The sequence below is a fragment of the Microtus oregoni genome, unplaced genomic scaffold, assembly GCF_018167655.1.
Source record: "Microtus oregoni isolate MIOR12 unplaced genomic scaffold, Mior012 000049F_ref0000343, whole genome shotgun sequence".
NCBI classification, from domain to species: Eukaryota; Metazoa; Chordata; class Mammalia; order Rodentia; family Cricetidae; genus Microtus; species Microtus oregoni.
Window position 1 is genome coordinate 12940656 of NW_024543223.1, and position 14263 is coordinate 12954918.

Sequence of the window (14263 nt, forward strand, 5' to 3'; positions counted from 1 at the left end):
CAGGTACCTTCTCAGCCTGTTTTCCCTTCTTTGCTGTTTCGATAGAACTTTGCCTCTATAATAATTCTCAAGAGACATTTACTTACTTTTTATTTATTCCATCCGGGTCTTTCACGCTGGCTCTCTTGGGATACAGAGCAGACTGCAAGGATACCAGGTATCTAGAGCTAGATGAGATTATACTCAGCAGTTGGAACAAGGTCTGTCAGAAAAAGAAGGAGCGAGGGAATCACCGAGCATTCTTGTGATTCTATGTTAACTGTGAACACACCATATTGTGTATCTCATTCACATGTTTGCGTCCCTGTTGTGGGCTAGCACAACCCTAGAACAAACCACATCAACTAAGGAACACTCTAACCCAGATTAGAAGGTTTGTAGTCCACTAAGAAAAATAACAGCTACTCTGGACTTTAACTGTTTCAAGGAATTTATTTCAGAGACTAAGATGAACGAAGTAAGTGATTAGAAAATGAGGCCTATGGGTCATTTTCCCTTTCAAGGAAGCTGTTAACATTATCTTCATGTGCTAAGGAATGATTAGTGAATCATATGGCTAGAGATATGACTAATTCCTGTTGAACCTTGGCCTAAGAGAGAAGACTGATTATTGCCATGCTGTCACTGTAAGTTCCTACACCCACAACAGACGGGAATTGTTGCTGAAGTCCAGGCTGGCAGTGTAGTCTCTCTGCCATCTCTTAAGGTATGATAACAAATCCCTTTTTTTTTTGAGACACGATTTCTCTGTAGCTTTGGAGCCTGTCCTGGAACTAGCTCTGGTAGACCAGGCTGGCCTCGAACTCACAGAGATCTGCCTGCCTTTGCCTCCTGAGTACTGGGATTAAAGGCATGCGCCACCATAGCACCACAAAGGCTGGATGACGCATGTCAACAAAGCCGTGAAAAGCCACATGAAGGAATGCCTCGTTCCGTTGGTGCTTTCTCTTATCCTCACTCTCCTTCTTATAGGAAACAAACAAACATGCAGTGGGCAGGGTGTCAAATGGTCTGGAAAACTGAAAATATACTGACACGAGGCCTGTTCTGAACATTTCTAGCTGTATTTTTGAAGAATTACTAGTCAGAATCAGTCAATTCTAAAAGCATATAACTTAAGTTTACTTGAATATATGACATCGTCCTTTCCCCAACAGAAAATAAGCATTGAAAACCAGGGTTGCCATTATGAAACAGAATCATAATCCGACTACAGAACCAGAGCTGATCACCACAAGCAAAAATAGCTAATCAGGGCTAGAGAGAGGGCTCAGTGGTTAAGAGGACTAGTTGTCTTTCCAGATGACCTGGGTTCAGTACCCTGCACCACAAGGTGACTCATCTAACCTTCATGGGCACCAGGCTTGCAAGCGATAAACAGACATGCATACAGATAAACACCCATATACACAAGTAAATAACTTTAGTAACCAATTGGCATCTGTTACAATGAGGTAAATTGATGGAATGGTGCACTTAGGAAGAATGATGGTGCTGCCTAAGGAAAAGATCCCTAGGGAGGTAAGCAAAACCAAATATTCTTGGCCTTTGTTTTCTCATTTTCCTTTGTATGCAAACAGACCTCAAACACACGCACACACACACACACACACACACACACACAGAAGATCCCCTAAGTATGTACATTATTTACTTTAATGAAGTAGCATTATTTCCCCTCTAGTTCTGACTATATAAATAAAGACATGTTTCTGTTTACTAGGACTGTCATAATGCCACATCATGGGTGACTTGAACAATAGAAATTTATTTTCCCACAGTTCAGGAGACCCAGAAGTCCAGGATCAAGGTGACAGCAGGTTTGGTTCCTTCTGGAGCCTCTTTGGCTTTCTGTGGCTGCCTTCTCTAACTGTTCATACACAGTCTTTTCTCTGTAAGTGTGCATGAGGCCTGGCCAGAGGAAGTGACTCTATGCGCATGGGCCTTGCTTCCTGTATTGAGTCTTCCTCCTGCTGGTCTGCAGAGCAGCTTTGAGTACTCCAGCCTCGGTGCCATTACCAGCCTGATGGGCTCGGCTCTCAAACAGTAAGCCAAACCTTTCCTCATTTAAGTTGTTTCCTGTAGCCGGTCTTTCTTGTCAGACTTTCTTTTGGGCTGCCAGTCCCTGAATTAATGACATGGAGCCTTATAATTAATTATGAAAGCTTGGCCTTAGCTTAGACTTGTTTCTCGCTAACTTTTATAACTGAAATTAACCCATTTATATTAATCTATGTTCTGCCATGCGTCTTTTTACATCTCCTCCATTCTGTATATCTGACTATCTCATGTCTCACCAGTGTCTCCTGCATGTCTAGATTCTAACCCTGAGTTCTTCTTTCCCTCCAGAAGTCCCACTTATTCTCTCCTGCCTAGCTATTGGCCATTCAGCTCTTTATTTAACCAATCAGAATGAGCCTTAGGCAGAGACATGTCTTTACAGTGTACAAAAGGTTTATCCCACAACAGTTTCTCGTTAGGTGTTTGGTCACATCAGCAATAAAAGTAACAAATACAGTATGCAATACCAGAGCTATGCTAATCTCTGAGACCCATCCTTTCTCACAGACATCAGAGACTGGTCCAAGTGTCTTGCCTTCCTGATACTTAAGTCTCCCAGCTTGTCACTAGGAAACCACATTTTTTTAAGAGTAAGCAGAGGACATACTACCATAGCAGGCATGCGCCAACGAAGCAAAAAACAAGCACATGCAGTAAAAATATTTCCACAAAACTAAGGCACTCCCACCAAGCTATTCTCATAATCTGCCCAGAGGCCAACAATGACTGACACAAACCCAGAGCCTATCACACAATGCCAACACAACAAATGAGAGCAGATCCTCCAATCGCTGTTATTTCTCCCATATTACCTTAACCCTTTTTGTAATAAACTCACCAACTCCCAGAGTCTGTGTCATAGTACTCCATGTCGACTCACCCCCTGCCCACAGGACAGTTGGGTGCAGTTGGGGACAACAGCCTACTATTTGAAGTAGGTATCAGCTCTCTTTAAAATCCATATAACAGAAGTTTGGGGGCATGTCTCACCTTGAACATTTTCCTAATGGAGTCTCTTTTGTATGCAACTTTAGTATCCGTTTTCAGAACTTCAGGTTTGCATTGGCTATGATTTACCTAAGTATCATCCAAAAACCACATGTTAAAGGAATGGTCCTAGATTCATAGTGCTTTGGAGAAGTTGAAGAGACTTTTAGAGGTATAACCTAGTAGGGTTTGTCCAGTCATTGGGGAGTGTAATCTTAAGGGGGAAACAGGAACTCTAGCTTCTTCTTTCAAGTTCCTGACTGTTGTCTGAGGTTTTTGTCTTGCCTAGTTCCCACAATCGTTAAGTCCCAAAGAAATCACACAGAAGTCTACATTAGTTATAAACTGATTGGCCCATTAGCTCAGGCTTCTTATTAGCTCTTATAACTTATTTTAGCCCATTATTCTTGTCTATGCTAGCCATGTGGCTTGGTACCTTATTCAGTGAGGCAGTCACATCTTACTTCTTCTGTGGCTGGGTCATGACTACAGACTAGGACTTCCTTCTTTCCAGAATACTCCTGTTCTCATTGATCCACTTCTACTTTCTGTCTGGTTATCCTGCCTATACTTCCTGCCTGGCTACTGGCCAATCAGCATTTATTTAAAATATAATTGACAGAATACAGACCATTGTCCCACACCACTTCCCCCCCTTTTTTTAAAAAGAAAAAAAACTCTGAACCTAATATTCTTTGTTTAGCTTTTTTCCTGACTATTAGCCATAATAACTTGTAACCAACATTTTAAACAAAGGAAAATATCCATAGTTTATTTTTGGGGGAATGTGGGCATAGTTTTTTAGGCTACCTCCTGCTAGTTGGGGGCACTGATAATCTTTTCCGGACCTAAAGAAAATTTAAAATTATGATCAAGTTCTGACTGGAGTATCCTGTGAGGCTTAATCATCTCAGGCAGCATCTTGAATCTGTTTTGGATGTAGAACTCAGACATCTGGGCCATCTGTTCCTACTGGAGATTTCTCAGGTGGTCTTCTTTGATCAAATCTGATTTATCTTAACTCAGAATAAATCCATAACCTCTCATTTTAGAAATAGAAGCCAAACCTCTTCTTCAAAGTAACATATCTTTTGACTTCAACTTTGAAGTCAAGGTATCTTTAAAATACCTATCTTGGATTAATTCAGCAGCATTTATAAGCAAATATCCTTTAACAGCTGTAGCTCCTTCCACAGCATTTTAACAATTCAAAGGGAACATAATAACATATAGTATTCAGACTCTTTGTGTATTTTTTATCTTTATGTGTCTTGATTTTAACCTCTATTTCTTTTATTTTTAATTTTTGACTTTTTTGAGACAGGGTTGAGACTTTGGAGACATAAGTTGAGTAGTTTTACCACTCATTGCCATCATGGTAATAGCAGTAGAGAGCTGACAAATGGAGCATGGCTGTAGCACATTGTTCCCTTCTTGTATGAAGGATAGCTCATCAAATTGGAATATGGGTACTATGTCATGTGCCCTTTTCTGAAGGTGTGAAATTCTGTTCCCTAGAGGTAGCTCACTGATACTCAGAAAAAAAGTTTGACATATTTGAAGGTATAAAATAAAAACCTAAAGAAGAGAGGAAATAGAAAAAATCAAAGGTCAGACATGATAGAAATAAAAAGAGGAGGAAGAGTCAGTGAGATGGCTCAGCAGGTAAAGGTGCTTGCCATCAAACTCGATGACCTGTATTTGACTGCTGTCCTCTGATCTCCTCCACAAGTATTCTATGACATGTGCATCCACATACACATGCACAAATAAACAAAAAATTTAAAAACTTTTAAAGATAAGGAAAATAAGAATAGGGAACAGAAAAACAGGAAAGAAAAAATATACAGAACTAAAAACAGAAATTGCAGTACAGCATTGCATGCCTTAGACATTTATGGGGTTTTCCATGTGATCATATGTAATTTCATGTCATCGGTTATATTTTTCCCACTAAACAGAAAGGGAAGATGATGTTCAAAGACAGACATTGACTTGTCCAATATCATAGAGTTAGTGAGTTGACAGTATTAGGGTCTAAATTTATACCTTATGCATTTAACCTTATGTTCAGATAATTTCTGTCTTTAGTTTTTATCCAAAACTAAATAATATGTGCTCTTAATAATATGTGCTCTTAACCTCTGAGCTGGAACCAAGGTTGACTGTTGTTAGCATTTAAGAAAATAACTCCTATTAGTAACCGAGTAAGCAGAACAAGGCCTTACTCTGGTTTCCAAAAAGGATCAAACTATGCAACAAATTACTCAAGCGTCCAAATGTGAATGATTCCTATTCCTTAGGATACCTTTCCTGGCTTCTGTTCTTCACTTTATTGAGAAAGAGTCTGACTGTGCAGCCCATGCTGGACTGGAACTGTGGCAATCCTTTTCAGTTTTCTAAGCACTGGGATTACAAGCATGCACAACCATGCCAACCTTTTAGACCTCTTTTTGTTGAGAAAGTTTAGGAGATAAAACCATAGTTTGTTTTGTTTCAACTATAAAGATATGATGTGTAGAGCAGCCCATGTTTCTTTGCAAACACTCCAGACAAGAACCTTCCACTTCCTAAATATAGCTGTGTCGTCTCACTTAGGCTTTATGTTGGTTGGTGGTGGTTCCGCTGGTTGTTTTTGTTGTTGTTTGTCTGCTTGCTTTAACTGCTAGAATCTGAGTAGTCCATCCGCTGATCCCTGTCTTCCCCTACCCACCTTGTTCCTGCCAAACAAGGACAGAGTCACACCTTGACCTGTTCACCTCTCCTGTTATTTTAACACAATATCTTATTAATTCTTCTATTCATACATGCATACAGTGTACTTTAAAGATGTTCACACCTTTTTTTTCTTTTGTAAATACATTTTTTCTCTTTTTTTCTTTGTTTGGTTTTACAACCCATTCAAAGTTCCCCCTCCCTCTCTTCTTCCCAACCCCAACTCCCACCATCCCATCTACTCCTCTTCTACTGTTTCTCTTCAGATACAGCTGGGCCTCCCATGCACTTTAGCCAGCCATGGTATATCAAGTTGCAGTAAGACAAGGCACCTCTTCTCCTATTAAGGCTGAATGAAGAAGTCTGGTAGAAGGTAATGGGTTCCCAAATCAGGCAATACAGTCATAGACAGCCTGTGCTCTATTAGGAGTCTCACAATGAAGACCAAGTTACACAATTCTGTCATATGTGTAGAGTGCCTAGGTCGGTCTCGTGTAAGGCTCCCTGGTTGCTATTTTAGTCCCTGTGAACTCCTGTGAGCCCAGTTTAGTTGGTTCTGTGGGTTTTCTTGTGGAGCTTATGACACCACTGGGTCCTACAATCCTTCCTCCCCCTCTTCCACAGGATTCATGGAGCTCCACCTAATCTTTGGCTGCGGACCTCTGCATCTGTTTCCACCGTTGCTGTGTGAAGCCTCTCTGATGACAGCTAGGCATCAATCTATGAATATAGCAGAATATCATTAGGAATCATTTCATTGACTTATTTTTTTCCATTTGTGATTTGCTCTATCCTAGTTCTCTAGGGTATCTTGCTTCTAGGTTCTGGGTCTCAGGAGTTGAGCTTCCTCCCAGGATATGGGCCCGTCATTAGTTCATCACTCCCACAATTTCTGTGACCTCTTTACCCCAGCACATCTTGTAGGCAGGACAAATTGTAGGTCCAAGAGTTGTAGTTGGGTTGGTGTATCAATCCCTCCACTGGAAGTCTCATCTGGTTACAGGAGATGGTTGGTTCAGGCTCTGTATTCCTCATTGCTTAGAGTCTTAGCTAGGGTTACCCTCAAAGATTCCTGGGAGTTTCCATTGCTCTGGGTTTCTATAGATTCCAGTTGTCTCTCCCAGTACTCTCTCCCTCCATCCTCACTCTACCTGGTCCCTGCTGTTCCCATCCCTGTTCCCCCTCCTAGCCACTAGCAATGTCCATTCTATTTCCCCTTCCCAGTGAGATTCTTGCAAACTGCCCTTGAGCCCTCTTTGTTACTTAGCTTGGTTACTGGGTCAACATGGTTTTTGCTCACTCCTAATTGGATATTAGCTATAAAGCAAAGGAGAAACATCCTCTCTTCTCTTTAATAAAAGTTGTCAACTCAATGCCAACTTGGACTTCCAATCAAAGCATCTGTTCTGGACTGTTTGGCAGGGTGTGTGGCCTGAGGGAAGGTGGCTGGTCTCAAAGCCAGCTCAACCCAGCTCTTTTACCTTGTAGTAAGAAGTATCACAAGCAGCTAGACTGAAAGAGTGATGGATAAACTTCCTGTAAATTGTTGGATTTAGTCACTGTAATGATGAAATCTGGCAGGTAATTGCCTAACGTCATCCAAAGAGGGGGGAGATGTTTACAGAAATACCCATCTGTTTCCTTCCTCATTAGGTCTGACTGAGGTGGGGACAGACAGACGAATGGACAGACGGACACACACACACACACACACACACACACACTTCAAACCAGAAAATATAATTATATAAAGTATCTGTCTGAAAATTTACAAGGCTAAGAACCATGTGGGCAAAAAGACAAGGATTCCTAATGCTGACTAATCACTGTTCTGAAGCAGTCATGAATGCATGAAACACTGCCGTGAGTCTCATCTTACCTCAGCCACTGCATACACAGTCCCATTGTAAGGACTCATTTTTCTCAACTGCAGCTTTGGTTTGAGGAACTGCTGAGTGATAAGGGGGCACCAAAAAATTAATACTAACTACTCTACAGCATGTGGAGAAGTAACTGTGTCAGGTAAACACTAGCCTGTTCTGGGAAGTCAACCATCATCAATAAGCAGATAAATCAGTCAATGCTTATGTTACTTCTTGGTGTGACCAAGGTAACTGACTAGTTCATTCACTATCCTAAAATGTCCCTATGAAGGGGACTTTTTTAAATTAACATAGTCCTTTTCCTTGTATGCAAGATTGTAATAAAACTGATGTGTTTGTGATTGATATTTTTCTTTTAGGGGTTGGGTATAAAATTCAGTGACTTACTCTTGAATTATTTTAAAAGTATTTTTGTTATTGTTTTATTTATTATACTACTTCAGTTATGGTGGGGGCACACCACTCACATACAGTGAAACCAGCACTGGAGCCACACTGTTGTTAAATCTCCATACTGTACAAGAATAGGTTTCTATTTCTAGCTAGTAAGTAACCTAATGTACCCTGCAAAACGTGTTTTCAACCAGCACCGAACTCATGACCCCATGATGTATGATTGTCCTTTGTCTTACAAAATATCTTTTTAAGATACCTTGATCTATACCTGTGACTGCCTGCCCCATAATGTTTGACTCCTCTTCCATATGATGCATATTTTTGCTTTTATTCTATTCCTTTCATTGTGTTTTTTTTTCTGACAGCCAATTATTTCACCCCTGTTAAGCATACAGCTGTTTTCTATTAACCTTTAGATTTCCCCCAAAAAAGGACCTACAAAAATCCAGTAAGGGGCTGATCTCTCAAATTCACACTTAGGGTGAGACAGCCAGCTGACCAGTCAAGAAAACACACATGAGTGGATCTTGGAGCCCACAAGAGAAGGATGGGACTACTTAAATGCAGGAGGAGCACAGGACATGGAACAGGCTAGCAAAGCTATGGTTCAGCCAAGAAGAGGAAATCAACATTCAGGCAAGTAATCTTGGTGTGTCTTTTTTTTATTTCTGCCCAGCTCTCCTTCCCCACTATAGCTATTCTTTATAAAAAGTCTTATACACATCTTACTTTCCATGTGGGTGCTTTATCTGCATGCATGTATGTGTACTGCATGCATGTTTAGTGTCCATGGAGGCCAGAAAAGGGCATCTGGATGGCTGTGAAACCACATCTGGATGATGAGCATCAAACCTGAGGCCTCTGGAAGAGCAACAAGTGCACGTAACTGTGAAGCAGCTCTACTACTACAGCTATTCCTATTTGCCAGTGTTTGCACTATCTCCAGATATTTCTTATCTATATGGTGAAGGAGGGCACTGAAGCAAGACAGCACTGTCCCCTACTGCTTGTACCTCTTGCTCTGCCACACACTTGTTCTGGTGAGCACCACCACCTCACACTTGTTCTGGTGAGCACCACCACCTCACACTTGTTCTGGTGAGCACCACCACCTCTTTCTCTGTCTCTATCTCCAGCTCTCTCTCTTTCATTTTCCTTATTTTTCTTCTTTTCTGTTTCTTTTTTCATTTTCTTCCTTTCTCTTTCCCATACTCATTCCTCTTACTGTTACATCTCCCAAAGCCCAGAGGCTGACTCCCTCCTTATCGTCTACTATTAACCAAAATGCCATATGTCAATCCTATTCTTCCTTTGCCTCAAATGTTTCCACCACCACGTATGTCCTCCTCTACTTCCCATATCACCTATACTCTTCACTGGTCTCACAGTAATTGCTTGCCTCTTCTTTTCTTTTCCTTTGCATTTATACTAACATATTACTGCACATAGTATCATTAGGGTCTTTTTACTTCCTAAACAAATCAGCACCTACCAGAGTTTGTTCTGACATAACCTGCTACTCTCCTATCAGAGTGGATTAACTACTGCATTGTGACGGTTGCTGCAGACAGTACTCAACCCCTAAGGGCAGAGTGAAGATGGATCCAGCTGCCTGGAACTCCAGTCTAAGAGGCTGACATACCATCACAACTATACTGAAACCCAGTCTCTTGAGCACTACAGATCAATCCACAAAAAGAAGAGGCAGCCTGAAAAAAAAAAACTTCACTAATCTAACCTCAGATAGGCAGATCCTGGCATAAAGACACATGTAACATGAAAAAAAAGACAATGTCTCCTCCAAAATGTATAAAGCCTATACTAATGACCCTGATAAAAAATTACTTATATGGAATTCCAGAGGTACATGTTGCTATCTAGTATATGACAAAATAGACCTTAAGCCATTTTTATTATTATTTTTTTTCATACAATACCTTTTCATCATGTTTTCCCTTCCTTTACCCATAGCACGATATTTATATTTTATTTCTCTCCAAAGTGAAAGGTTCATTGTGCACTGATGATAAGCAAAGATATTGAAAAATTGGTCATATGCTAGCAGAATCTTAAAACAATGAAAGGGGGTTCTGCCAACAAATGCGGGAACCTAAGTTGAGAGGGGCAGTAGGGTTTAGCCAATGCTCTCTCATATCACAATTATTACATTTACTTCTCACTAAAAATAAATCTGACCACGTAGACTTGCTGAGCTACGTGGTCATCCGTGGAAAGCAACCACAGCAGACAATAATGTTCCACATAGCAGGAGGCAAAGTACACGCTGTTCAAAGTTCTCATCCACGTGCTTGCCCTCAGCTTAAGGAATAATAGCAGATAAGAAATAAGATGTGATAACCTCTATGGTCCTGAAAATACCGCTGTAGTAAACTCCAACCAGAAAGCTTAAAGGCCAAGAGTATGGACCTAGCATCCTTCAGACTGCACCTCAAAGTATGGTCCTCAGAGAATCCGCATCAGCACCTTAAGAGCCTTTAAGATTAGCACTTGCAATGGGTATCTTGATGACTGCACACACAAAACTATATGAAATAGGATATCTCTCTTATTTGACTCTGGTATTAAAATCATAAGAGCCAGTGGACACATTTGGATTGAACTGTAGTATTAGCTCAACACATTAGCTTCAGAATCCAGTTGTCTGTGTTGAAATTCTAGCTGGCTCACTGTCTCACCACTGGCAGAGTAAATCAGAACACTTTGTCTCCAGGAACAAGGAAACTGCTAATATTGTCAGTCCATAATGTGTGTGTGTGTGTGTGTGTGTGTGTGTGTGTTTAGCTGGTTTATTTTGGAGGCAATATATAACCCAGGCTGACTTCAGAACTACTCTGTAGTGGAGGATGGCCTGAAAGTTCTGATCCTCCTTCCTCTATCTCTGCAATGCTGGGATAAGGCATGCACCGCTAAGTCTGGTGTTTAAGGAGAGAGAGAGACTCACTGACTTATATTGTTGTTCATTTATTTGCCTTAAATGAAATAAGGATAGCAAATAAACCTGATTACAGGGCAGTTTTTGAAGGACTTTGGAACATGAAAGCATTTCTATTCACAGAGTAAGTATAGAAATGTTGATAATATTATCACCTGGAATTTACAGATGAAGAGAATAATGAAGGTCACATAACTTGCCAAAGACTGGAGCTTTACAGAGCTCCCCACCTTACCAGCAGGCATCTGTGACCTCATGGACACTTTCCACATATTCAGCCCTAGATGCATCGATGCATCGCCACTATGGCTGGCCATGGCCTACATGAAAAGTAACTCAATGTATCTTTCCCATTCTTCTGAGTCCTACATTCTTATGCAGTCATTGTGGGCTTAGATAGCAAGTTAGAAAAGAATGTCTTTCTCCTTTGTGAATATATTGTTAAGAGTCTCAGTGCAGGGTTGCTTTAGCCCACATGTTTAGTGAAGTGGTTTGTAGTTGCAGTCACTAAGAACCCTGTAGTTCTTTGGGTATTGAAATACTTTAAGTGTTCTGAAATTTCAGGGTACATTGAGATATAATCATATCATTTATGGTTTAAATCTAAACTATTCTCCACAGGCTTATGTGTTGTTCCCTGATTGGTCCTGCTGTCTGGGAGAACTGTAGAGCCACTAAGAAGATACAGTTTAGGTGGCAGAATTGGGGCACGGGGAACAGACTTCTCAAAGTTAGGCCTTTCCTTGGTTCTAGTCATTCTCTGTCTGTCTCCTGGCCCACTCTCATGTGAAGAGTTCTACCACACACTCCCATCCATAGACAAAATTATTCCTGTCAATCATGCCTTTCCCACCCTAATGGGATGAAGTCCATATGAAAATACAAACAAAAATAAATTCTTTTACCTTAAGTTGTCTCTATTAGGTATTCTGATCACAGCAATGCAGATTTAACCCAATCAGGAAAAAAAAAATGTTATCAGAATGGTGGGCTCATTTCTGTTACAAAACCTCACCTTGTGTTCTTAAGACTTTGGAATTAATCTGCAGGGTAGGGGGAATGTGGAGGAACTTGAATGTTTAGGCCAGAGAAGTACTAAAATGCTGTGAGCTTTGCTTACAGAGCCATTCTGATAGGAATTCAGCCCAGGACACCAACAGAAATGTAGGCAGTAAAGGCTGCTCATTAGGTTCAGATGGTATGGCAGTTTGAACGCAATTGGCCCCCATAATCTCATAGGGAGTGGCGCTATTAGGAGGTGTGGTTTTGTTAGAGAAGGTAAGGTCTTGTTGCTATGTGTCACTATGGGGGCGGGCTTTGAGGTTTCTTATGCTCAGGATACTGCTCATGTCTCAGTCAACTTCTCCAACACCCCATCTGCCTGCATGATGCCCTGCTCCAACCATAATGATAATGAACTGAATCTCTGAAACTGTAAGCGAGTCACCTCAATTAAATGTTTTCCTTTATAAGAGTTGCCATGGTCATGCTGTCTCTTCACAGCAATAAAAAAGCGCTAAGACACATGGGAATACAGCCTATTCGTGATACACTCTAGAGAAGAATCTGGCTACATTCTGTTCCCTAAAGATTTGAGAGAGGCCAAATTCAAAAGTAGTAGAATATTGTTGGTGTAGGAAATTTCAAGATAGAATGGCATTCAGATAGTGTCTTGGCTATTGTTGTTGCTTTTAGACAGTATTTCTGTGAGAGAACAAAAGGCTGAAGGAAGAGCTTTTAAACTGTGCAGTTTTGTTGAGGAAAGGAACACCCGTGCTTTAACATCTGCAGACAAAACATCTATAACGTAAGAGAGCTCAGAGCCACTGAAAGGTAGCCTATGCACACTGCACTAGGCAACAGGGCAAGTGCCTCAAGGGCCAGACACATTAACCACTCCAAGATGTGAAAGTATAAATGTATGTGAAAAACTGCCTGGAAAAAAAGCTGCAGAAGCACACCACAAGGAAAGGCTGTCTAAGGAAGTGTTTCCCAGGGGAAAGACGAAGGCACTGAGTGGAGCCAGCCTAAGTGAAAGGCACCTGTGCAGCAGGTCAGAGACATGGGGGCAGATTTTAAATGATGGAGCTACACAGTTTATTGCTTTCCCTTCTGGTCTTGTTTTTAATTCACTGCTATAGGACTGACTATAACAAAGGCCTTTGTAAATATAACCAAAGGGTAGGAGCAGTTACTCTTTTATTTAGGGATACATTCTTGAAATTTTTGAAAACAAATGAGCAAGTGTGATTTAACAATTATATTTTTCTAATAATTAAATTTTATATTTAAGTGAAATTAAAATATTTTTGGCCTTTTTTAAAAAATTGAAAATAGTTCGTTTTCATAGAGTATATTCTTATCTTTCTTTGGTTTAGTCTTTCCTGGATATCCTCTGGGCCCCTCCCTTTTGGAATAGGAATTAGTACCCTGTGCCACTGAATACCAGATGCTTATAAATTTTAATTTTACAGGCATACACAGCTAAGAGATTGGCATGAGTTTTAGCAGATCCTTTAGACCTTGAACAGTACGATTGGCTAAAACTATGGTAGTTTTTAAGGTTATACAAATGCCATTTTGCAGTGTGAGATAGCCAGAAATCTTTGTGGAGCAGAGCTACAATATTATGGTTTGAATCAGACGTGTCTCCATATCCTTGTGTTTTGAATGCTCATTCCCCAGCCTGTGGCACTGCTTTGGACTCATGTGGAGTCTTTAGGAGGAAGGGTCCGTGTGCCAGAAGAAGGCCACTAGACGTGGGCTTTTGAGGATTGTTAACAACCCTGGTTTTTTTCAAGGACTGGAAACAACCACAGTCTCTGCTTCCTGGTCTGCCAAGGCACAACCAGCTCCACCACTCACCCCTGCCACCGTCTATCCCTATCAGACAAAAATCCCAGTGACGCTATGAACCAGAGGCATTCTGTTACTTCTTTGGCAATGGTGGCATACAAGTAGATACTGTATCACCACAGTCACTTTCTCCTTCCTCTACCAACAGCTTTATGGCTGACTGGGATAATTTCTTCCCAGTATTTGCTGCAGCTACTGCCCTAGCTAAATGTTTCATAAAACTTTGTGAGGTTATCTACAACTTTATAAAATGTACCTAAAATTATTCGAATCTCCAAGTACCCATTGATGTGGAATTTCCCTCTGTATGCTGTGAATACCATTGGTTAATAAAGAAATTACTTTGGGCCTATTGCAGTGCAGAATAGGGCAAGGCAAGAATTCCAAGCAGATAGAGGAGGAGAGAGTAGGC